At 42.0% G+C, this 27,476-nt stretch overlaps 1 protein-coding gene across 3 annotated transcripts in view; it reads right to left on the bottom strand.

The window, feature by feature from the left end:
- RBM47 (RNA binding motif protein 47) overlaps positions 1–27,476 on the bottom strand; it is a 166,237-nt gene that overhangs the window by 73,856 nt on the left and 64,905 nt on the right. For all 3 annotated transcript variants that reach the window (XM_060148307.1, XM_060148308.1, XM_060148306.1), the window contains exon 2: positions 22,392–22,476. The gene's annotated coding sequence lies outside the window, so the exon portion shown is untranslated. The remainder of the gene's footprint in view (positions 1–22,391; positions 22,477–27,476) is intronic.

Here is a 27,476-nt window from a genome sequence, read left to right as displayed (position 1 = left end):
TAAAGCTGAGAGAGAAGAACAAATGCAATAGAAGTATGATGAGTCTGCACTGGGCAGAGGAATCCTCCTTACAACGTGGTCTCAAGGTAGAGGGAGGCTACATAGAGGTGAGGTCTGCAGAGGTTCTGGTGGCTGCTGATGGCCAGCAGTGGGTGACAGGAATTGGAAGGAGAAGGTTTCCTCCAGATCACGGAAGAAGATCATTCATGAAAGGTGAACTGCATACTCGCATTTTCGGGAGGAGGCAGTGGAGGAGAGCTGTGGGCACAAGTAACACCAGTCCTGGGCATTCTGAAAAGACTCAGAGGGTGCAAGGGTTCTTACTAGCAGCATACAGTTGGAAGGTCAAAAAGCTTCTTCCCATGGTCACTGCTTTCTGCTCCCGTCACCTTGGACAGTTGTTTACTCTCTTTATCTTGTGGCTCGGGCAGCAGGAGACTTTGAATTTCAGTGATCTTTAGAAATAACATTTTCATATGCTTTTTCTGATTATCCAAAAAAAAATCAGTGTTCACCATGGAAAACAGAAACATCACAAGCGCGCGCGCGCGCGCGTGCGCGCGCACACACACACACACACACACACACTGGGGTAGATGATTTCTTATTAAAGGCCACAGGGAAGAAAGAAGATAGGATATGGAAATATGGATAATTAACTATAAAATTGTAAACCCTCTCTCTCATCATGGGTGGGAATTTGGGTGTTTGATTCTTCAGTGGTGTTCCTCTACATTCTTCTACATTATTTCTTTCAAACAGAATCCCATCCATGGGATTACTGGATTGAGCGTTTCTAAGGTTCTTGATATATATTGCCAAACTGTTTTCCCTACTAGGTCATACTAATATGCGTGGCCACCAGACATATATAAGGAAGTTGGCTTTCATGGCAGGAAAATGGTACCTCACTGTTGTTTTAATTTGCAGGTTATTTGCAAAACTGACTTTCTTCCTTGTGTTATCACCAGTATTTCTCTTTTGTGAATTAGACTGTTCCTTTCAACTTTTTTCTGTTGTTTAACTTCTCAGATTCCATGATAAGACCTTGTGAATAGAATACTGAATTAATAAAATACTGAATGACTTCTTTGTGTCGAAAATCCTTCCCCCATCAAAAATTATCACTATTAACTTAATTTGTTCACATTCCACTCAAATTTCTTATTTTGGTCACCACTTTTACGTGGCCCAGAAATAGGCCATTTGTGAAATATCTGTATGCGGCAGGTTTTTTTTACCAAAGAAGTGCTTAGGGAGGGCAAGGGACAGTCAACTTCTGAAGGCAAATTATAAAAATGAAAAAGGCTGTTTGTTGTTTTTTTTACTTTTAAGAATAAGAAGATGCCTTAATTCTTCTTTTTTTTTTAAAACATCTTTATTGGAGTATAATTGCTTTACAATGGTGTGTTACTTTCTGCTTTATTCCTTAATTTTTCTTATGGCAAAGACAAAGAAGGGTTGGACTAAACTTCATAGGCCAGAATCTTCTGATATTTAATTTTTTTCTGTAGAATAACACTACAATATCCAAATCAGTGCCACTTCCTAGAATTAAAAGCAAAACAAAACTTTTACTGCATGAACAGCAGAATGTTCCTGAGAGGCATACAACGTGACAGTACACAGATGAGATAGCAGCCAGAAGCATGGAGAAATTTCTCTAAGTCACAGATGAGTTGGAAGAAGGCCCAGGCATAAATCAATTCCTTGATTCCTGGTCAGTGTTCTTTCTATAGCACCCCAACTCCTCAGAGGCTGACATCTTCTACAAAATATTTCATTTAAAAATTCCAATGAAAACAGCTATCCTATTATGTAGCAAGTAAAGCCCTTATCATTTTATGAATGGGATTATATTCAATCATTTGTGATGTGTGCAGATGCCCTGTTTAACACCCTCATTATATGATCTTACTCTCTCTGACATATCTATTCAAACGTGCCTATGAACTACGCTATTTGTTATTAAAAAATGAAAGAGTGGGCATTTCTTACAGCTTTACAATAAGAAGCCATTTAATTAGAGGAGTAGAATAAAAGCCTTTGTTTTGTTTCTACTCAGAAGTTTGCATTTGCAATTGACACAGAGATTGCGCTCACTTCAACAATGGGGAATTTAAATGGTGAGGTTTCACAATCCTTAAGGGGGAAGAAAGTCTATGTGACAATGTTCAATCCACTGAATTCACTATTAAGTAAGAGTCCAGTTCCATTCACATGTGCCAACTTCCTTCCAGGAAATCCTGTTTGAGAGGAAGGCAAACTAAGATCACCCACGATGTGCCAGATACTTTCATATACTGCATATTATCTCAATTAATCCTAACAGTAACTGCCAGAAGGTTGGTAAATTTGCCGAAAAAGTAAAAGTGCCGTACAGAGAAAGCCACTGTACTGGGAAGGGCAGAACGCTCAGCTGCTGGCTGGCTCTGGTTTTATCACACAGGACAAGACCAGTATGTAGTCAACCTCATGACGGTGTTTTTTTGTACCCAACTGGCATCCAAGGTATCTTTCTGGCTGACTCAGTTTTTTGAGACCATCCTATCTGCAGCCACACTCTAGTTGTCTTGGATGCTGGAAACCACTTGATTCCACTTTAAGACGTGGCTGTTTGGTGAAGGAAAACAATAACTCTGATGGAGAGAAATAAGCAGTGGCTTTGAACACGTCTCTCCAATTTTCCATCATGGAACTGTTTTTTAGAACACAACAATCTTGAGAGTTAGAGAGATCTTGAGAATGACCTGGACCAATCACCTTTTCAGAGAGCTACCCTTTCTTCCAGCATCCCCATCAGGGGTCCCCCAGTCTCACTGATGAAGACAGGACCCTCTGCACTCAACACTTGACCACATGGCAACCAAATCTAGTTTTCCTATGGCTCCAAGAGTTAAAAAAAAAATACAACCCAGTACATGTCTTTGTTAAGTTCTAAAGAAAATGCCCATTTGTCAGGAAGATGTGTTGAGGTGAGTTAAGGCTTGTCAACAATTTGTTTTAGGGCTCCTGCACTTGTCTCAGTTGTAATTGAGAAGATAATGGAAAGACACTATTTACTGATGAGAGGCAGGATGGCGTGGGGAAACTGAATGGGCTTCAGGGTCAAACTAATCTGAGTGTGAAGGCAGATTCCAGCATTTACTAAGTGATGTGGCTTTATTCAAGGCTCTTGAGCTCTCAGTGACTCAGTTCCCCCAGTTGTAAAGGGGGTTAATGATTCCTAGCTTGCAGGATTGTTTCAAGAATTGGGGATAATATACATATAGTAGCCAGCGCAATGCCTGACACATAGTAAGTGCACGGTCAAATGGTAGGATTTGAGAAGCCATCACAGACCAAAGACGGTTTTGAAGGAGAGCTATTTTTAATGGCTGATGCAGTTCACCAAACACTGCTTGGGTGGCTATGTGGGCAGTGGGAAGAGGTGGCAACATGGAGGCCGAAAGTCTGGATGTCACCTCTCTCCCTAACAAGGTGTGACCTTAGGTTCTCTATTTCAGCTTTCTCATATACAAAATGGGTATATGTTACATCTCAGAATTTTTTAAAAAAGATAACTATAAAAATTTGGGAAAGTATTTTTTAAAGTATACAAATACAAGATATTGTTCCTGTGGTGGTTCATCAAGTTAAAAAGAATCAAATCAAATCTTCAATGACTGCTTTCAAGCATCCCATATGAAAGCGGATTTCTACTAACTGAGAAAATGATGATACCTTTGAAGCAAAGAATCTGGGCATCTCTTGCTTTTTCTAAAAGTGACTTAAAACAATTGATTGCGACACTCAGGGTATTCTCTTGTCTTCCTCTGGGCATAGGGGGACGCTTATCTGTGGTCTCACTGAAATGATGACCTGATCACACTGATCTGCCTTACAATATTAATGCAAAATTAAAAACATAACCTCTTTTATTCCCAACTAGAAAAAAAAAATCTAAAGGGTATATGCTCCCTTTTGTTAGTCTAACTGAAGGACATTCTAAGCAAGTTTCTGATAAAGTTTGAAGCAGGAATGGAACATTTGTGAATGCCTATACTTGTAGGATGGAAAATCAAGAAAGGTAGTAAGGAAAAGGAAATTTAGAAATTTTGTTCATTTCCAAGATGATCAGATGAGTCAGAGAATTCAACATATAGACCCTTCTGGGAGTTAGGATTTAAAACACTTCAAACCCCACATTGAAAGATGTGACTTTTGCCTCCCAGGAAATTTCTCAGCAATTCTGACTTGAAATTCACCCATCCTTTCTTATGGTGATTGAACATTTCTTTATGCATTGATATTGAAACCTGATCTTAAGGAGTTCCCTGGTGGTCTACTGGCTAGGATTTGGTGCTTTCACTGCCATGGCCAGGGTGTGGCACAGCCAAAATTTAAAAAAAAAACAAAAAACCTCAATAGTTGCTAATTAGATTTTAGATTATACTACGTGCAACTCAAAAAAAAATTCATAAGCCACAAAAATTTATTCATAAAGAAAAGTTTGCTTGTTTTCAAAACAAAACAAACTTTGAAGGGAAAGATAGAAAAAATGACCTAAGAAAAGTCAGGTCAATGGCCAGCTTTCCAGCAGGAGGCACACAGGTCTGCACTGCTGTATAAAAGCTGAGTCTTTGTTAATGAGGTAGCACAGCCTCAGCAGTCACCTGGCACAGTCTCTGCCAGGACAGGTTTGCTCTCTACTGTAACTAACCACTTGCGTGTTAGTTCAGACCAACTGTGAAGTCATGAAACTTTTCTCAGGCTCAGTTTCCTCATCTGCAAACCATGGGAGTCGCCTCCTAGGGTGCTGGTTTCACTTAAACAAACAGCCTGTGCAGAGTACTTAGCAAATCCACTCCCAGAAAGACTTCTCTCCTTCCGCCCTTTCAGGTGATAACATTTCCAACCCACCTTTTATAAGATCATTTAATTTGAAAGGGCTGGCATACACAGGGAATAATTTGCAGCTCATAGAGTCATGTTTTTAATCCCCCCCACCACCAAATTTATTAAATTGTGGTGTATTCCTACAAAGAAATACTAAGCAGCAATGAAGGAATATATAGCTACATAAAGTAATGTTGAGTGAAAGAAGCCGGGTACAAAAGAGCACATACATATGATTCCACTTCTATGAAGTTCAAGAACAGCTAATGTATGGTGATAGAAGTTAGAATAATGGTTACCTGGAGCAGGGTGGGTGACAGAGAGGAGAGGCACAAGGGAGCCTTCTGGGACACTGAAAATGTTCTGTACCTTGAACTAAGACTGGTGGTTACACAAGTGTATGTAAAAATTCAAGCTGTACACTTAAGAGTTGTTCATTTTACTGCCTTTATGTTATACTTGAATAAATAATATTTGAAATAATATTTTCTAAAGCACTTACTTGACTTAATTTCATTACATGGAAGTTTTTCTCTCATGCATTCTTCTAGGCTCTTTTTGTATAAGTGATAAATATATTCACTGGTACCTCATAACTGTAGGAATAAAATATTACTCATATATTAAATTTTCCAAATAACTGAATGTATCCATTTAAGTAAGAAACCTATTACTTTCTTGGATGAAAATCTTTATAAAATGATTTGTAGTCCTGTCATCTTAAACGCTACTGCGCACATTCTTCTTCTTGGTGAACCAAGGCTATCCTTAGAAACTTATATGGTTGAGCTGAGCTGAGAGGAAATGATGGCTTCAGGGGCCATTGCTTCTAAACTGGGTGACAGTAATTTTTGCCCCTTCCCTGTTATCAGGGGCTATTTTTCATTGTTACATGCCTGCCGCTAACCTTCCTGGTTCTTACCATTTGCTTTCTTTCACTCATTTATTCATGTATCTGGTACCTGTCTTTAGAATGCCCAGTATGTGCTAAGCACTGGAGATACAGTGGTGAATAAGACACTTGCAATCCATAATGTAAGGGGGACTTATTTTTTGGCAGAAGAGGCAAGTATTGATATAAAACAAGGGTGATGACTATCTTAAAGGGGCAGGGGTATAGGACCTAATTTAGGGGGTCTGGGAAGGCCACCTTGAGGAAGGGACATTTGAGAACTGAGAGATAAGAACCTAGCCTAGAATGAGACCTCAGTAAGTACTTGTTCAATGAGTGAATGATCATTAGCCAACAAAGAAGAGTTCTGATTTATTGTGCACTGAGAAAACAGGAATTCTACTGAAAGATGTCTAAACCAAGAGCCAATGGCACAGAGTGAGGCCCGGACGGACATAATGGCGTTAATTTTTTGACTACTGTGAAGACTGTTTTTTGCCTTAACTCAAGACCTTGAGTTACTAGACCAGTGAAGGATTTTTAACCCTTGCTTGATTAACCTATACAAATTCAGTTTTTACCAAAACAAAACCAGCCCAAAGTAGCCCTGGGTCTTTATGATGATTCCTCTAGTTTGCCTGCATAGCTCTGATCCCAAGTTCCCATGAATGTGACCTTCCTGGCACGGGCACCCAAAAAGGTGGTGTCACCCACCCATACCTTCTGGTGACAGCTCTGTCCAAGCAAGCCAAAACAACCATGACTCCTTGGGCATTACCGCATGTTGCAAACCACCACCTAATTTGGGGCCTATTATTGTCCCTGGAGATTTCACCTTTATGACATATTGTAAACCAAGAACTTGCAGTCTAAAGGACAGAAGGAACAGATGACAACAATCTTTGCAGAGAGACTTTACTCAAATATATGCCTTATAAAGCCAGCCTGATATAGAAGCATTATTAACATATCACATCGAATAGCAGCAAAGTTTAAAATGCCAGAGATAGGGGCCAATGTACGCAGGGTTTAATTTGACATCTGAGTTGATCAATTAACAAACTACCATGTAACTGCAAAAACTCCTAATGAGAGGGCTTCCCTGGTGGCGCAGTGGTTGAGAGTCCGCCTGCCGATGCAGGGGACACGGGTTCGTGCCCCGGTCCGGGAAGATCCCACGTGCCGCAGAGCGGCTGGGCCCGTGAGCCATGGCTGCTGAGCCTGCGCATCCGGAGCCTGTGCCCCGCAACGGGAGAGGCCACAACACTGAGAGGCCCCGCGTGTCTCTCTCTCTCACACACACACACACACACACACACACACAACACTGAGAGGCCCCGCGTGTCTCACACACACACACACACACACACACACAACACTGAGAGGCCCCGCGTGTCACACACACACACACACACACACACACACACACACACACACACACACACACACACACACACACACACACACACACACACACACACACCTCCTAATGAGAGATGTAAATGTAGCCTTTGCTGACCTTAGTTTCTTACAATTCCGTACAGACCTTTGGGACTTCTAATTTTAAAAAGCCAAACAAAGGAACTGCACCGAATAGGAATTTCCCAGTGAAATAAAGGGAAGCAGGGAATGACAAGTATCTAAAGGTGATTTATTTTTAGAATTTTTTTCCAGTCTTTCTGTTCCTCTGCCAAAATTTCAAATGTAAAACTGTATCAATCTACTTCAGAGACAGTGGAATTAACACATGACTTCCTTCACCGGTCAGGGTCTATTTTGGATTTCTGAGGTATCATTGAAGGTCAAAAGTTTGACAGACTCTTAAGCAATCTAGGTGCATCTATAGGACAGACAAGTAGAGAGCAAGTATTCTTACCCCTGTTTTGAAATTTTAGAAGAGGTAAGAACAATATTGATCTGATTGTGGCAAGTTACATAAACTTCCAGTAGTCAGGGTAGTGAAATGACTCAATGCTAAATTCAATTTTCTTATATTCATATAAAAATAATTAAATCTGCTCTCCCTCAAGTGAACTGGATGTCTTTGGCCCTCCACAGTTGTTAGATTTAGTCCCATTTGCCTAAGTACACAAAGCCACAGGGACATTTTTCCCATGAAGGAAGTTTCCTCTAATTTTCAAACAATCATTTATTCCAGCCATTTTGCAATGACTGGGAACTTGTCAGAAGACTCTCAGCTTCTTACTGCCAGAGTCACTGGGCAAAAGAGTACTCAAATCACATTCTTTCATAAATCAATAGGCTTGCAGTCTAATCTTAACTTTAGTTCCCTCTTCATGCTGAGGTTTCCCACCATAAGATAAACACACGAAAGATTCCATATGCTTGTTACACCGCAAAGACTATACTGCAACTTCTTTCCCCAGAAACTGGCCATTACAGAAATCTTTTGCAGCTATTCTTTTTCTAGATTTTCCTATCTCCTGTTTGGGTTTTAGCCACTAATAACACAGTTCCAGGTATCTGTGTCCAGGATATCATTATTACACTCGATCAAATGGAAACATCTGATTACGGCTCTAGTTTTATCATGTACGCTCGTATTTTCTACAAAAGAAAAAAAAATAAGCTAGAATAGAAATACTTAGTATTCTCAAGAAATACTGTCATTAGTTTCTCCAAAACTAGGTATGACCAGTATATAAAGTTACTCCTAGCAACTGCGTTCTAAACACAAAAGTTGAGGATAAGAAGCAGTCTTTCAAGCTGACCTTTAATCGGGGTAGGGGATGGGGGAGGAAAGAAAGTTTAAGAGTATTTTCAAGCAACCAGAACCACCATTTAGCGAAAGCTCTTCATGGAATGAGTCACGGGGTATAATGAAGCGCAAATCACAAGGTTACACGTCGTCTCCTAGAAACGCCGCACCTGGTTCCAAATTCTTTGCTAGAGCAAATGCTAAGTTCTGATTCAGGCCCCTGGAAAACCTCAAGCACAGGCAGATTTCACCTCCTTCTCCATGACGCACACCTCCCCCTAGTAAAACTGAAAACAACGTTTGACTGAAACTGAAGATTACAATTATCCGGGGACTCCAGGCCACGGAAAAATAAGAGTTTGCAAAGCAATCACTTGGCCCCCTTCATCCCCTCACCATTCCCGCCCCTTCAGCAGAAGGGAAGCCGAATCGGTACGCAATCTGAAATTCTAAACATGTATAAATTCTAAACTATGAAACAAGTACCTGCCAAACACCTGGAGCGCTCTTTCCCCGGCTGGCTCTCTCCTCCCACACGCTCTGGCAACGGAATGCCCTTCAAAACCATGGCTCAGTGCTTTTGGTAAATGTTTTACGAGACACTAAACAGCCTTGAGTCCCACCCTCAGAGCAAACACCATTGAGAGAACACAATATAATGGTCGCAGAGATATCGTGTGATGTGCAATGATGCAAATGAACAGGCGGGCTCTATTTCCACACTTCCCCTTAAGGGGAAAAAAATCCCAGACTTGCAAGGGGTGGGATGGAGGGCGGCTAGAGGAAGGGCTCGCAGAAATAAACCTTAATACTAGAAGCATTCGAGTTTTGTGTGGTGTTCTGTTTTGGTTAAAGCGGCATTATGATAAGCTCATTGTTCTAATCCCCAAGCAAGTCTTGGCTTTCTAAATGAAAAAGTGTTAAAGGCAAGAGTTAGCAGAGGGTAGAGTCCCCCCACCCCACCCCGTGAATCCGTAGACACCGGCGCAACTACACATGTACCGTAGATTTCTATTTTTCAGAGGAAATCCGACTCCAAAAAAGCTTTTCATAAACCATCTTCCACAAAACACAAAATGTACTCCCCATTTTCCATATCCCTCAAGTAATTCACAGTTAAAAACCAACTCTGCTCCAAACCAGAAGTTTTGCATTCCATTCGAGTTAACAATTACAACTGGAGGATAACAGAAACTTGCTGGCACTGAATTATTAGCATACCCAGAATGTCAGGTGCCTCTTGGTACCACCAGGGTTAACAAGATAAAAAGAGAGGGTGTCCAGGAATCGTCGGCCTGGCTTTACAGAAACTACATATGGACAACGCTGGAGTCTGGAGCTCAAGTGGGCCGCTTGCACCTACCTGCTCTTGGAACTGAGAAATGAGAAAACAGAATTATCGAGTGACTGTCAAGCCTACTCTATGAAAAGAGACCAAGGCTGTAGAGAGGAGAAGAAAGAAGTGACTTTGGCTTTGGAATCTCACACACAGCCAGGTTAGGCAACTACGAAAACCATTTCTCTGGGCCCTACCCCCTAACCCAGTCCCCAGGAATACTTAGAATTCTGCATTTCATACCTTTAGTATATCCAGTGGGGGAAAAAGGAAAACTGAAAACAGAATTGCTGTCATGGCTTTTCTTCACACCAGCTGTGTGATCTTGAGCAAATCACTTAACCTCTCTGAGCCTGTTCCCTCATCTATAAAGTAAAAATGTCTAGAAACAGAAAAGATTTGCCAAAGAACTGACAGCACTCCCAATCTGAGAGCCTAGAAAATGGCATATACACATTTTCAAAGCATTTTAGGGTTGTTGTTCATTTTTTTCTCCCCCCTACCTCCTGTATATAAGTCTTATCTAGTTTTCTATTTCCTTGTATCACAGATGCCTCAGGTTAGGGCTATGACTGACCTGCCTTGGGTGGGTATCCTAAATGCCCGGTTATCTGCCTCTCAGGGGCGTGGTGAGGAGGCCTTCCCGGCCTCCAGCCCAGGCTGTCAGCGCCTGTGCTTTCACAACATTTCTCCTCTCAAATTCATCTTGCCCTCTAACACAGATACCTGCCTGCCTCCCTTTCCTTTTCCTTCTGTCTTCTTTTTTTTCTCATTTTCTCTTTCTTTTTTCCCCTTTCTACTCTCCTTCCTTTTCTGCCCTGCATCCTTGAGAGAGAGATGTGGACAGCAATTATTCTCATCATCCTGTTTCTTCTGTTATTTTACATGATATATCAAACAAGCCGGTGAGGGAGGTGAGATAGATGTGTTATCATCCAGATTCTACTAAAGAGAGATCCAGAAAGATTCAACAGCTGGCCCGAGGTCATGGGGCTGAAGCTTGGCTCTCCTGACAGGCCAGGGTTGCCCTACTGCCATTCCTGGCCCTGACCACCCGACTCCCCACCCTCAAATGTACCTCTTCTCAGTGCCCCAAAGTCCCCACCTGGTCTAATCGGGTCTCACTGCTAATTGTGGCATATTCCCCTCTCAGAGCATTCTTCTCCTCATCTCCTTTCTTCCCCTCTCTGGACTGTCAAACTCTCACCCTATTTTTAGAGTCTATCTCACTTGACCCCCATGACCCACCTCCTGGCTACTGCTGGCCCTGTGTGCCCTTCTTTAGGCAAACCCAAGAGAAGCAAATCTCCAAAGTGACAGAGCTGCATGACTGGGGAATAATTATTCACTTCATAGGAGTCTTTCCTTATTGGGTACCCATGCCATGCTGCACCAGCATATTTATGTGTACGTCAAAAGTTTTCTAGACCACAAGAGTATCCACCTCTGCACCCTTAGCATAGTGTCCAGTGCTTACTGTTAAGGAATATATTCGAATTCTGAAGGAAAAAAATGTGAAGACATAATATCAGAATCCAAAGTAGTGCCTCCATGGAGTAAACTCCAGGAATGGCTGGAGGCCCAAGAGTTTAGGGTTTTGATGTAGCAGGTTTGTTTTGGTTTGGTTTTGTATTCAGAGAGAATGAGAAAAGTGGATTATAAAGACAGGGTAGCAAATAAACTAACCATCAGATCACGCCATGAAACAAGAACCAATGATTAAATGCCTACAATTCACCAGGTACTTGATATACAATCTCATTTAATTTAATCAAACAGAGGAGGAGGAGATAGGTTCCAAGAGCCTGCCAGAGGGCACGCACTTTGCCAATAAGGGCAGATCTGAGAATCAAAGCAGATCCAATCCGAGTCCTTGCTCTTCACCTGAGCCACGCTCTCCTGACACAAGGACCCTGCAGCCTGCTCAGTCTAGGGACTGTCTGCTGCCCAAATCCAGGGCCACCTGTGTATGCTTTCTAGACTCTATGAGAACCCGTTTGGCCCTGTTCTTCAACTCCTTTTCCTTGAGTTCCCCAATCCCTTCCTTTCACCTTTTCTTTTTATCCCCAAGACAATCTGTCCTGCTCACTTTGAAATCTATTGACAAACTCTATTATTGGGGCCCTCATTTGACCACAAGAACCATCCAGAAAGTATGGATTTCCCTACTTCACGTACGCCTTTATGTTCATTTTTTTCCGATGGTCACAAATTTGATACTTGACTTTAAACACTGTAGGTTGTGTTAAAATTCCCTGTGTTATTATGTATAGCCCTTGGTGTGCTACTGTATTCAAATATTCTACCTCTTGCTGCTCAGAGACTAAATTCTGTGTCCCTGAGGAAGAACCGTGCCTTCTATACCATATCAATGTTTTACAATAGCATTTTCCCACTTCCAGCCAGGCAATTCTAAATCGAGTTTTGTGCTATTGTTTTGGGTATGCCAGCATGCGGGTGTGCCCCTAGTATTCTTAACTGCCAAGTTCTGTTAGGGCAGAAAAATCAACCTCTGGCGCGTGCTGCTCTATCACCGTGGGCCTGTTCCAGAGTGTCTGTGAGTTCCAGGGGCCCACCTCTAGCTTAGGTATATTTGAATCTAGCATATATTTGGCGTGCAAGATGATTCCAGATTCTGAAAGGAGTTTTGCGCTCTCTTGGAGACTAGTGACAGGAGAGGAAGCAGCAGCAGGAGGTGAATATTTTATTTGGAATTAGTAGGTCTCCCAGAATCTTGGAAAGGTCTTGAAACTCCCCTGAATCACTCAAGCCCCTTCAGTTTTCTGGAGAGGGCTTCAGAGAGCATTGTGAGTGAGGCCTCAGAAACTGCTGGTCCCCTAGTCCAGCCTAAATCAAACCCTAAGGAAGGTCCCAATAGTCCCTGGTGTTTTCCCAAACTGCTTCAGGAAGGAGACGGTGGAACAGATGAGGGGAACACGTGATTAATCTACATTGTCCAGCAATGTCTTTCACTGGGTCATCAGCCACTAGAGCAGCAGTTCTCAAAGAGAGGTCCCTGGATCCCCTGGGAGACCCTAGGACTCTTTCAGAGGTCTGCAAAGTCAAAACTATTTTCATAATAATACTAACATTTCTGCCCTTTTTTTCACCGTGTTGACATTTGCACCAATGATGAAAAGGCAGCAGAAGGTAAAACTGCTGGTACCTCAGCACAGAATAAGACAGTGGCACAAATGTGTACTAGTAATCATAGCATTTTTTTATTGCCAGGCGCTAGAAGTTGTTTTTATTTTTTTCTTAAGTGGCAGTTTTTCTTAAGAATGTACTTGAAGCAGGAAAATATTAATTTTATTATGTCTTGAGCATATACCTTTTTAAATATTCTTTGTGATGAAATGGGAAGCAAGTACGAGCACTTTTGCTGCATAATAAATTACGATCGTAGGCTCAAGGAAAGTCATGTGTGTGACTGAGTTACAGACTGAGCTACAGCTGCTTTCATCATGGAAAGCATGGAACACCATTTTTACTTGAAGCAGATAAGCTATGGCTATCCAGATGTGGGGTTTTGGTAGACAATTTCTGGAAAAATGAGTGAAGTGTGCCTGTCACTTCAAAGAACACAACTAATAGTATTACTATGTTTCCAATGATAAAATTTGAGCTTTCTAGCAAAAGTTAAAATTTTGAAGAACTTGAATTCACCACCATGAGCTTGACAGCTTGCCAATAATTAAGTGCTTTTCTGATGAGATTAGTTGTGACATTATTAAATGTGATTTTTAAAAATATTGTCTAATGAAATGTATCAATATTTGGATCATCTTCACAACTCAGTAAACTAATATTTTCCAAATGACCAATTCACGATGTTATAGAATCATGCATAGTAAAAGATCCATTCAAAGTACAAGATAAACCAGGGGATTTTAATATGAGTATGAAAAGTTCATTGATATGGTTTCAGATTCTACACTGCAACTAATCTTTAAGAAACTATCTCTTGTAGAGTTTGGGTTTAATGTCAAAGAAGAATGTTCTCAATTATCTGAAACGGCTATTACAATACCCCTCCCTTTCCCAACTACATATCTTTGTGAAGCTGAGTATTCTTTGTTTACTTTGATAAAAGTAACATATCTCACCAGATTGAAGGCAGAAGCAGATATAAGAATACAGCTGGGGCTTCCCTGGTGGCGCAGTGGTTGAGAGTCCGCCTGCCGATGGAGGGGACGTGGGTTTGTGCCCCGGTCCGGGAAGATCCCACGTGCCGCGGAGCGGCTGGGCCCGTGAGCCATGGCCGCTGAGCCTGCGCGTCCGGAGCCTGTGCTCCGCAGCGGGAGGGGCCACAGCAGAGAGAGGCCCGCGTACCGCAAAAAAAAAAAAAAAAAAAAAAAAAGAATACAGCTGACTTCTATCAAGCCAGTAATTAAAGAGATTTGCAAAAATATAATGTGGTTTCTACCATCTACTTTTTATATAGTTTTTCATAAAATGTCATTTATGTTAACATAAGAAATTACGATTATTTAAGTACTTAATAAATAAATAAATATTTTTAATTTCTTAGTTTGAATTTCCAATGTGGTAAATAGTAACAGATACAACCCACATAAACAAATAAACTTCAGGTTCCTCAATAATTCTTAGGAATGTAAAGACAGGGTTGCCAGATTTAGCAAATAAAAATGCGAGATGCCCAGTTAAATTTGAATTTCAGATAAACAACAAATAATATTTTAGCATAAGTATCCATGCAATATTTGGGACATACTTGTAACAAAAAATTACTTATTGCTTATCTGAAGTTTACATCTCATTGAGTGTCCTTTATTTTACTTGCCTGTTAAGATGTGCTGAGCCCAAAAAAGTTTGAGAAAAGCTGCAGTAGACCATGCCCCTCACACATGTACTAACACACTAATACCAACACTTATTAAACACCCACTGTGTACCAGACCCAGAACTAAATTCTTGACAAATATTACCTCTTCAATCATTCCAAAATCCTATGTGGCAAGTATTATTATGATCCCTAGTTAACTAAAGCTAGTTATTGGGGGAAGGCAAGACTAGAACTCAGACACCCAAATCTCAGCTTGTAACTATTAGGCTTACACTGAACTCTGAATAATGGAGAATCCCAAAGATGATGGGGTTTTCTGTGTATTTGCATCTCAAATTTTAGCAAATCGATTTCTGTTGCCTCTCTTCTCTCTGTCTCATAGTTGTGTGTTCTGCTATCAGAACAATGATGAAAACCAAGGCTGTGTGTCAGGGAATTCTATCCAGAGCTGGCCATCAGCATTTGACTCAGAGCAGACTTTCCTAATGGATGCTTCCCTGGGCATGACAACAGCACTGTTCCAGGCTGGGAATTCTAGAATGGAGAAATGGTGCACAGGCACTGCTCCTTACTGTTAATTGGAAGCTGCTGGGAGCTTGGTGCTGGGCTAGGATCATCCTTGAGAATAAATTGGTAAGTTCTCCAAATGAAGCTGTACTAGCTGAAGCAAATGCAAGCATTGTTGTAAGTGAGCCAAGGTCCTATTATTTGTATGATCATGACCCAGGCCACTGGATATATTTAATGAGCTCAGGTTTGACAGTAAACAAACTAGAGAAAGTAAATTTTTTTATGATCCAGGATGGGGGCAAGGGGGTGCCTCATGATCTGCAAATACAAAAATGAATTTGCTTGCAGCCAACTAGGGGCCCACCCTCAATCACCAATGTACAAAGTGATAAACATATAAGGGAGGGAGTGAGGGAGAGAGATACTAGTCTTTCGTTTGGGAAAATTTCTTTAACAAAGGGAAGATTTACCTTTCAAATCTCTTTTGTTTTGTAAATTGGATTTTTATTAGATGTGAGGCACACTACATTATACTAAAGGCAGTTGTGTAACCAGAAGCCAAGGGTGATAGAACTTTGAAAATTATCCTGGAGGAGAGAATGAGACAAGGGGAGGGGGAAAAAAGGGTAGATCAGAAAAGAAAAGATGCCAGAACTGGGGTGTTAGATAATGAAGATATGCATTTTAGAAATCAAGATTTAGTGAGAGCCTAGACAGCAGGCCGAGGGAGAAAGAGGGTTTGGGGAAACCCAAGGGCCCTTGCTGTGGGGCATCTGAAGGAAAAGTAAAAGAGTCATTTTTTACTTTTAAAACTGTCAACTTTGCCATTCGCCTCAGGCCCACCAGGCAGGGCTGCTGTCTGAGTTCAGATACTCGCCCAGCCCTGCCCTGGTGGCGGGATCTGCCTTTCCAGCAGTCTCTCTATCTGCACACTCAGTCTAGATAACTCAAGCACTGAAAGGAGTGTCTGCAGAGAGAGGAAAAAGAAAAAGAATAACAAGCTGAGATGCAAGCACGGCTCCCTCCTCAGATAAGCTTGGGTGACCAAGGAGTGTAGCTTTACCCTTCAAGGAACCCTCAGAATTTATTCTTGTGAATGCTGAATGTCAAGGAGGACACAGCCAGAAACTATGACTCATCAAATTTCCAACGTCAAGACCAGAATGCACAGTCTGGATCCAAGGACTGGCTTTGCACTCAGAACACTGAGAGTCAAGGCCTCTGCCTGCTTCAGATACAAAGGCGGTGGAGCCATGGGGCCCGGCCTTCGCCCCACCAGCCCATTGCTTTTCCCTGTCTTCAGCGCCTGGAGAACAGGGAGTTTTATCCCACTGCGTTTGAGCTACAGGCCCTTATGACATCTCAGAAAGCGATCTGCCTTGAAAAGTGGTTGGATCTGTACATGATGGTCACTGGCCATTGGTATTGAGCCAGATAGTAAATATTTTCGGCTCTGCAGGCCATATGGTTACATATTTTTCTTTCTCTTTCTTTTTTGGGGGAAACGCTTAAAAATGTAAAAACCATTCTTAGCTACATACAAAAATTGGCAGCAGAGCAGGCCATAGTTTGCTGATCTCTTACTCAGAGCAAGGGCAAAGGGTGGACGGCATAAACTGGAGGTTTCTGCACGCAGTCTGGTTGTCATAACATGAGACAGCTGTTCCATTGCCTTCTTACTGACAAAGGCTACCTAATTCTCCATCGCACTTGCCGAGTCTGACATTCTCCACTTGTGGAGGCATCTTCCCTTTGCTATGATCCTCTTCAAAGAAGAATTTAGCTGTAGATCTGGCAGGAAATTAAACCTTCAAATGATAGTGTTATATAGTCAGAAAATTAGATAAAAGGCATTTAAAATAAGCTAGAATATTTTTGAACAGGCTAGTTTTCCATTCTGTGTGTGTGTGTGTGTGTGTGTGTGTGTGTGTGCATGAGTGCATTTCTGTTTAAAATGAACACTCCATATGTATCACAAAATTCCAAACCTGGAAAAATCTTCCGATGTAGCCTAGTCCATAACTGTTTACATTTGAGGAAACTATTACCTACTTTGGTTAAATGAAATATTTCAAGTTACACACTAGCTGGCAGAAGAGCTTGAGCCAGAAACTTGGTTTCCCGATTTCCAAATTAGTTCTCATTCTACTACTCTACTTTATAGCACATGGCCAAGTTAGTACTAAAAATTCAATTCAACAAATACTTATAAAGTATTTCCATACATGCCCAGCACTGGCTCAGTGCTCTGGGATACAAAACAAGTGTAAGAGAAGAGTCCTGCCCATGAAAAGCTTTTGAGCTCACTGAGAAAACAAGGCGCACACACATGAAACAAATATATTCTGTCTTACATTGTTGTGTAATTATACAGCTAAAACAGAGCTGATGATTCTTCCTGTAATGACAGAATGGTTCTTTATCTTTGCTGTTCAATATGGTGGCCAGTACAGCCACGTGTAGCTGCTGAGCACTTAAAATGTGGGTAGTGCTACTGTTACCAACCTGGGTTCTTGGACCCGTTAATCAATAAAAATTGATAAGAGGCCAGAAGAGGAAGTTAGGCAAGGCTTTATTGGGACTCCTGCTATAGCCCAAGGGAGCAAAAACAGGTAATAGGTTCCCTTGCTCACCCCCCGAGGCGGGGTGAGCTGGTCCCCTAAATGGGGTGAGGATGGGGTGGATCCGTGGGGGGAGGCGTGGCTTGGTGGTCTGCCCACCCCCTTGGTGGTGCTATGTGCAGGGGTCATGCTCAGGGCCCTGCTTTTGCTCCCTGCACCTCAGAAATGGCAGTTGGGTTTTGGTCTTTTTTGTGACATGCTCATAATTTGCCCCAACTGCACATGCTTGCAGTTATTTTTAGTCCCTCATAGTTTCTTTGTATTTTGTTGCTCTGGAGGAGACGTTTGTTCAGGTGCAAGCACTGCAGTAAAGGGTCCCAGGTCCCAGCCTGTCTCATGACTAAGGAAGTAAACTTTTAATGGTATTTAATTTTAATTAGTTTAGATAGCCACATGTGGCTAGTGGCTACTGTATTGGACATCACAGGTCTAAAAAAATGGTTATAGATCTGGATGGAAGATAGGTAACAAATATTCTGTCACTTCTCCCTGTTGTGCCCTTGACAGAAACCACTGCTGATCACAGAACACTTCCCCTCTGAGCAGGGATGAGCTCTCGGGATTCCCCATGCAACGTTATTCTCAATTGTCTGGACCTGGTATATATAATGAAACCTATTTGCCATCCTTGATACAGATAAAAAGTGACAAATGTGAACAGGAGAAGGAAGTACTTGAGCTGAGCTTAGAAAGGCAACGTTTGGACACATAAAGAGAAAGGGACAAAGAGTGTGGGGCTCTCCAAGGGGAGAACAGCATGATCCGAGGAACTGGACAGAGTTCTCCTGGTTCTAGGACAAGGGGGATGCTGGCCCTGCCAGAAGGGAAGATTGCACTGGGTGAGGTGGAGATACGGGGACAGACAGAAGTGGGACCTAGATTAAGGAGACCTTTGCATTCCAGGAGTTTAGACTTTTTCTCAAGAGCAACAGAAGCCCCTGAAGGTTTAAGCAGGATAATGACAGGAGAAAAACATATTTTAGGAATCTGATCTGATAGCGAGCCACAAACAGGATTGCGTAATGGACACATACATTCAGAAACCGGTAAGAAGGCTATTCCACTAATGGTTTATGGTTTTCCTTTAGGAAAGTAATACTTGTTTATTAAAGAAAATGTATAAATCACAGAAAAGCAGATATAAAAATTAAAACTAGACCTCTACCTTTCACACTCAACCGTAGCTGGCATTTTGATGCAGTTTCTTCTGCGTTTTGTTGTTTTTTTTTTCCCCCTTCCGTGGCTATTGCAATAATTCAGGAATAAAGTTAGGACTAGGAAGGTGGTAGTGTGAATAAAGAGGAAAAGCCACAAAAAAATTTTTTAAGTGAGACAGCAGAGTGAAGGGAAAAGATCATTAGCGTTAAGGGACCTGGGACCTGAGTTCTAAGCTTGACTATTTCAATGGGCCGCCTCTCTCTCAACCCCTAGCCTTGGTTTCTGCATTTTAGCATCTAGGGACTGGTCTAGATCAACTTCTTAATCTCTTCTTACTGGTGTCCAAGTAAAGGTCAGATGAGATTTTCAAGACCTTCCCCCAGACCTAAAATGGAACTGAAATGTGTCTGTGTTATGTCTCTGTTCATTTTAAGTGAACATCACAACAGATAGATAGCTGGGGTTGTCATAAGACAATAATGTTCCCATGATCTTTAAGCTGTACCAGTAGCACAGAACGGGAGTTCTATTACAGGTGTATCTATTTTATAGATACATCTGTAATCTATAAAATTTTAGGTGTTAAGTAATTAAACTGTATATTCTGAACAGTGTCATAGGGAGGACGTGTAGGTGTGGTTCCCAGGACATGTAATGGGGTGGTGTAAACAGGGGATCCATTCTCAGACAGGACTCCACCAAGCAGTGGCAAAGTCTTCCTAAGACCCAAAGGTTTTTAAGGCCCAAACCATCTTCGCAGACCACAGGAAAAACAAACCCAAAAACAGCTACTACAGAACGCAAATTATGCTCTCTGGAAAAAGCAATACACAGCCATTCACCAGGTTAATAAGCAAAAGTGTAAAACAGTGGTTGTCCACACAGGACATGGATGAGACTCAATTGTGGAGTTTTCAAAAAATACTGATAGTTGGGTCCCTCCTCAGACCAGTTAAATCAGTGTCTCAGAGAGCAGGGCCTGTGCATTGACATTTTTTTTTAAAGTTCTCAAGACAACTGAAGCCTGAAGCATCAGCGGATATCTCAGAACAAGAACAGTTCAAGGGGCCCGGGAGCAGCGTGGGCCTACACTCAACAGACCTCTCAAAAATGACGACTCAAATTCACTCATGACTAAGAAACCAGCAAGCTTGAGAAGGCCAATTCAGTGGAACTTGGGTTCCATGTTGTATATGGTATGTGTGTGTGTGTACATGCACGTGTGTGAATTTCCGAATCTGTCAATTAAGTTACTCAATTGCTTAGCAGTACTCTGGATAGAAAATGTGAACAAAGAGCATGAAGTTTCAAAACCTGAGAATCTCATAATGGTCCAAAATGGAAGCAGGGTCAAGTAGCTGGCCTCTGTCTGTTCTATTTAAACCATCTTTTTTTTTTTTTTTAAATCTGGCTTTTGGATGGAGGAATTATGCATTATACTATGCCAGTGATCACCCTTCCCTGATGCCATCAAGTAAGTAGAGAAAAAGAAAAGTGGACACATTTATTAATGAAAACAATCTCTCACTAGAAGCTGATCACCTTCCTATAAGGGGTAGATGAAGGAAATTAAGAACATAGATTTGGGGAGAATTCAAAGGATTGGCAGGAAAACAGGACTTGCAATCCAGCTCTAGGAAATGATGCTAATAGAGAAGGAAGAATATATGTCTGAACCACAAAAACAAAAAATCTCTTAAGGGCTTTTAAAGATTCTTCAAGAAATGTGACTAAATCCTTATTTTAGGACAGACGTCTGTTCATCTGAAGCCACTTTCCCTCTACCTCTTTCCCCATTGGGTTCATGCTTATTCCTTGAACCTGACACTCGCCGGCCCATGTTGAAACCCTCCAGCTGTTCCTCATTTGATAAGTCACTACCACCCGCCCCCAGTTGCCCTCTGCCTAGTAAACCACTCCTTCCTTCTCCTTCAGGTCTCAGTTAAAACAGCACTCAAATTCCAAGAAACCTTCACCAGTGGTCACTCCTCCCACTGACATTCAGAGCAGGTCCTCTGGTTTTAAACTCCCTTAACTCCTTGCAATTCTTCTTCAGCCCACTCACAACTTAATTATTTAATGTCTGCCTTGCCTACTAGACCAGGTTCTTGGAGGCAGAAAACCAATCCTTTCTGTCTTAATCTCTCAATTACCCAGTACCTGGCACAGAGCCTGGCACATAGTAGGTGCAGGGAAAAACCTTAGTTAACCAATTTACCTGTACCCCTACTGATTTAAGGATTAATGTACTATCACCCATGGGGCCCTATAATACAGAGGTTCTGCAAATCTTAAAGCCTGTATAAATCAGAACCATGTGACTTGGAGAATCCTGTCCATTCTGTGGCATTACCTCTACAAAGATGCTACTTACTCATGCATTTAACATGAATGTGAATTTGGACTCATTCACACATAAATGGATGCTAACAAATCACTCTGAGGACACAGTAGTGAAATATTCTAAAACAGAGTATTTGACTTGTAAATCCCATGATGCAGAGCACTGGAAGGGAGCCAGGCTTTGGATAAGAGTATCTGTTCTAGGACCTGCTGCCTAAGAGGCTGCTCCGTGATGTCACATGGGTTGTTCGGAATGCCAGGACCGCTGCTTAGGAGGTCCACAGGCTACTCGTCTCAAAACCATCATATGGAGTCACCAAAAATTTTAGTTTTTAAAGGCACTTGCACTTTGTGAAAAATAGGAGGCAGACAACACTTAATGCTGGTCATTTGTGGGTTATTAGAGGAATACTGTGTTTCACCAAATCGAAATCTCCACAAGATGTATCCCAACTTCAGACATGTTAAATTGTGGGGGGGAAGTGTATTCTACAGTTGATGAAATGCAGTGTACACTACAGGAAAAACTCAGTATTAAAAGACTTTAAGCGAAGTCACTCAAATATAGCTTCTGTCATTCTTTTTGACTGTGGGAGTCTTCTGGGGACAATGGTACTTACAAAACTTACAGGGCGGGCTTCCCTGGTGGCGCAGTGGTTGAGAATCTGCCTGCCAATACAGGGGACACGGGTTCGAGCCCTGGTCTGGGAAGATCCCACATGCCGCGGAGCAACTGGGCCCGTGAGCCACAGCTACTGAGCCTGCACGTCTGGAGCCTGTGCTCCGCAACAAGAGTGGCCGCAACAGTGAGAGGCCCGCGCACCGCAATGAAGAGTGGCCCCCACTCGCCGCAACTAGAGAAAGCCCTCGCACAGAAATGAAGACCCAACACAGCCAAAATAAATAAATAAATTAATTAATTAATTAAAAAAAACGAAAAACAAAAAACATACAGGGTACTCTGGCCTAGTAAATTAGGCAAATACCCAGAAAAAAACGATATGTGTTGGTTTAAAAAATAAGAGAGGATTAACATTTGGCTGTCACTATGTAATGTTCACCTACTTTTCTCCACCCCTGAATGATGTTCTTTTGAGCCCCAGTGAAGATGGAGCCAGATGACTTACCAAACCTCCTCACTGAGCCCAGGAGTGGCTGATCTCTGCTAGGTGACCTAATGCGAGGTGTCCTGATGCCTCTCTTACCCGAACTCTGAAATGGAAAAGATAACACTATTGAACCAGAGATGGCTAAGAAGAAGTATGCAGTAAATGATGGCTAAGTGGTTGGAGGGGAAGAGGTAAGAAGAAGAAATATGGTGTTTTATGATTAATGAACACCTTTGTGTATGCATGGATTACAAGGAAAGCTACATAACCGGTCAGTACAAGAGATCTGCACTGGCTCACATACATGGAGAAAATAGGTCATGTCCTTTTGCCAATTCCACAAGGCTATTCAGGTTGATATTAGCTAAAGGACATTCAAGGGAAAAAAATCTCAGTCCAACAAGGAGAGAAGAGGAACGTATAAAGAGGTGGTGTAACGGGGAGGAGAAGCTCACGGGTTTGGCCAGGTACTCAAAACTCACCTCTACTGCTTGCTAGCTGGGTGACCTTGGGTGTTTTACTCAGCCTCTCTGATCCTCCTTTTTCTCATCTAATATGAGCCTGTTTATCCACGTGTTACAGACATTGTGACAATAAACAAGACAACATATATGAAGCCCTTGGGGCCCCATATGAGAGAAAACATTCAATGGAGGGCAGCTATGATTATTATATTCATTTAAATGTTTTTCTACAGAGGCATATTAAATTGTGGTCTTTCAGGGTATATCACCAAACACTCAAAATTGTTTAAAGCCCTGTGACCTGTTAGTGTTTTAAATATTTCTTTACCTTTGGAAGCCCTTTGCAGCTAGCTTTTCTGCCCATATATGAACAATATTCCCTACCTATTCCGCTTCATCTTTAATTAAATACATTTGATTAACTAGGCTCTGTACAGCAGACTTTATTATGCTACAACTCACTGAGAATGAATAAAACCCCACAGAAGTCTCACTACCACCCACTCCAAGAAAGACCACAAGTCTGCAAGCTACCTCTGGGAAACAAAATACTGAGTTCTGCTAACTCCCTCAGTTGAACTAGGTAATCATTTGTTCCAAAGTTCTTCCCAACTCAATGGCCTAATTAACTAAGGTTGAGCTTTTGATTAACACAGTGCTTGAAGGAACTTTGACCCACAGAAAGTTGGCATTTGACTTGCTTCTGAGTCCAACTTGTGTCACGAGTGCTGGTTTCAAGGGTAATAAAGGACTGGATGTTTGCTTACAGCAAATGGAGGTGGTGCCGTGTCATTATAAGGCTTTTCCCTCGACTGTCCACCGAACCCTTGGCAAAGGTAGTTTGCAGCCCACACGTCAGCTTTTGGAGTGAATAGGATGAAAGGCTGTATATTTCCAAACTGAAAAGCACCTAAGTTCTACTTGGCACTTTACCTAAATGTCAGTTGTTTAGGAAACATGAATATGATCCCCTGATCAAAGTGATCAGAGTGGAGATCGGGTGTTGGAGCAGGTGCATGTCCATCTAGTGCTACGTCCATCTAGATTCTGCCTTGGTGAGGAAAGTGCTCTCTCTCATGCCTCCTGAGTTCTAAAACACTCGTCAGACACAAGGCAGAGACCATAGTACCTGAGAGCGCATGTTCCTGCCTGTTATAAGATGAATAGTATCCTTCCTAAATTCATATGTTGAAGCCCTGACACCGCCCCACCGCCCCAGTACATCAGAATGTGACAGTATTTGGAGATAGGGCCTTTGAAAAGGTAACTAAGGTTAAATGAGGTCATATGGGTGGGCCCTAACCCAATATGAATGGTGTCCTTATAAGAGGAGATTAGGGTACATTCACATATAAAGCAAGGGATGACCATGTGAGGACTCAGCAAGAAGGTGGCCATCTGCAAGCCAAGGAGTGAGACCTCAGAAGAAAGCAAACCTGCCAACACCTTGATCTTGGACTTCCAGCCTCCAGAACTGTGAGAAAATAAATTTCTCTAGTTTAAGCCACCCAGTCCGTGGTACTGATGTTTTGTTATGGCAGCCCTAGCAGTCTAATACACTACCTCCCTCTCTGTACCCCCAACCTTATGTCTCAGGACCAGGCAGGGAACAAATGAGGAAGTAGACTAAGAGCAAAAAATAACAGGAGTGGTGTAGATGGTGGTAAATAGGAGAGGTACCAAATTTTTAATCTTTAAAAAATACTGGGAAGCCACACAGAATATGTCCATGGCTTGATTATGCCGGGGATCTTTCAGTGGCAATCCCTGGGCTAAACCATTGCAATGAGACACTTAAAAACACCCACTATTCATCTTTCAACAAATATTAATTGAATACCTACTACAGGTCAGGCCTTAAGCCAGACACTGGGTATAGCAGTGGTGAATAAAAGAGGCATCTTCTCTGCCTTCATGGTATATAATGGTCTGGAATAGGGAGTCCAGGTACTGGGCTAGGCGAGAGACGCCAATTTGAAAAGACAAAGTTGCTGCCCTCCAGGATGCCACAGATTAGCAGACCACAGACATGAAACAAGACCATCATGAAACAATGGGACGCCAGCTCTAAGACACAAGGGGCAATGGAAAGTGGAAGGATGACTGCAAGTCTGTCAAGGTTAATCAAGGAAGACGTGAGCCAAGTTCTGGAGGATGAATAACAATCTGCTTGGCAGACAGGGATAACGAATGAGGAGAGGGCATTTTTCAGCCAGAAGGAACAGTGAGTTCCTGGGTATGGGGACATGAGAGAGCGCAGCATCTTTGGAGAATGACGAGTAGTTGGACTGAGGGTGGGCAGCGGAGGGGGCAGCAGGACATGCAGCTGAAAAAGGCAAGGCACTCACATTTCATTGCACAATGAACCACTGGAAAATTTAAATCAGGAAGGTGGCATTACCAGAACTACCTGTTAGAAAGATCTCCTGACCACGATGCAGAGGGGCTAAAGGCAGGGTAACCCATCTGGAGAAGATGAAGCCGGGGACCAGGGAAACAGACAGAGGGATGCCTGGCAGGCAAGGTCAGGGATGCAGAACTGAAGTTGTCATGGCGTTCAACCCATGGTCACAGACGACACTGCCCAAGGACATTATGTGCATCTAGAGAAGCACTATATATATATATATATATATATATATATATATATATGTAGTGTGTGTGTGTGTATGTGGGGGCGGGGGGGGGTGTTCATGGGCCTCTCCCGTTGCAGAGCAGAGGCTCTGGACGCGCAGGTTCAGCTGCCATGGCTCACGGGCCCAGCCGCTCCGCGGCATGTGGGATCTTCCTGGACCGGGGCACGAACCTGTGTCCCCTGCATCGGCAGGTGGCTCTCAACCGCTGCGCCACCAGGGAAGCCCGAAGCACTAATTTTTTAAGGGTACTACTTTGATCAATGAGAACATGCATTTCTTAAGCTTTTAATTTCATTTATCTTACATTTCACATCAAGAAACTAACTCTGCTTATCCTTTTCATCCATCAAAGTCACATGTGCCTCAGTTTCCTCATCTAAATATGGATAATAATGGTACTTCCTTCACAGAGAAGATTCCTTGAGCTCATTAATACCAGTAAGTAGTTAAGTGCCAGAAATGCATTATTATTAAATCAGCTATTATTAGAGCAGAAATAAACTTTAAAGAACAAATGGATAATTATCGACTGTGCAGTTAACGATAATCCTCCCTCTCAGTGAAAATGAGCCAGATTAAAACTACCACCACAACTACAAAGAGTAAGAACTCATGTAATTGTCTTGGAAAGAAGTTGCCTCTAATTTCCTTAACCTCTCCAGAGCCCTCACACAGCTTCTTAGAAAGGGCCCCAATATTTGTGCATTATCATTACTTTACATTTATAAAATGCTTTATAAAAATTTCAAAGATTAATGATCCAAAGGGATGTCGGACCTGCAAAGGGAGACTGACTGCAAAGAGACACAAGAGAACTTTCTAGAGAGCTGGGAATTTCTATATCTTGATGAGGGCAGTGGTTCCATGGCTGTATGTGTTCCACATAGCACTAAAAATTGTTTGAATGTTATCTATATGTAAATTATAGTTCAGTAAAGATTGAACAAGGATAAAAGGGCTGGAAGATGAGGGAAAGGGGAGTTCAAGGGGAAATGGGTACTCATATTCCAAACAAAAGTGAAAATAGATTTGAGTGAAAGAACTTGCCCTAAAACCTTTAATTTCCAAAAACACTGTCTCTTGAAATGGATGAAGCTGGCTAAGAATATAAAAAAGCTTCCTTATGCAAGAAACATTTTTAAAAATTCAGAAGTTCTCACTCTCATTATCCTGTGTCTAAAGCACTTTTTACCCCTCGACTCACTGGACAAGCTGCCCTCTTGTGGCTTTGATATATATTTCCTGAGCACTAAAGTGGGCAGTTAGTGAGCTATTCGGTTAGCAAGCCCAGCCTGCCCTCAAATATTCCTCAAGGTGACTGAGAGCGCGTGTGCTGGCCACTTGCACACAAGAGGTACACGGGGCATTCTGGGCTTGTATCATAGCTGAGCTTTAATAACTAAGAAAATAGGGTTGCCACAAAATACACATGATTTGAGGCTGACATATTCAAGAGACATTTTAAGGCAATTTAAATTTCACTTTCGCAACATTGTTATCAGCGTATCAGAAGCAAACATCTGTCTCAAACAAGGTGTGTGCAAAGAAAATAGAACTGAAAGTTTCAATTCTACCATCTGTGAATACTATTCAATATTCCAAGGTATGTTTGCACAAAAAAGGAAGACAACACCACCCAGCAAATACTACCCAAACACTCGCATGCGGGGAATCTAGGTGTCTTATGAAACATTAAGTATTTGTTTAAAAAAAGGAAAGAAGGAAGGGAGGAAGGAGCAAATAGCATAGCTTTTCAAAAGTTGCACTATAAAAAGACAAAAGACGGCACAAGCAGTAACTCAAAAGATGACAATATTTTCTCTTTAGAAAGCAATCCATCTTCATACAAGCCCTTTTGTCAAAGAAATACATAGAGAAAAGACAAAGATATAGATGGAAATAGATGCTGTATTTCAACTGTTGAGATGTTAAAAATGCACTTAGTCCAGATCCAGTCATATCAGGCTGGACTAAATTAACCTACACGAGGGTCACAGGCACTC

Source organism: Lagenorhynchus albirostris, chromosome 4 (genome assembly GCF_949774975.1).
Source record: "Lagenorhynchus albirostris chromosome 4, mLagAlb1.1, whole genome shotgun sequence".
NCBI classification, from domain to species: Eukaryota; Metazoa; Chordata; class Mammalia; order Artiodactyla; family Delphinidae; genus Lagenorhynchus; species Lagenorhynchus albirostris.
The sequence above is the reverse complement of the archived record's forward strand: the minus strand, read 5'-3'. Positions and strand labels throughout refer to the sequence as shown.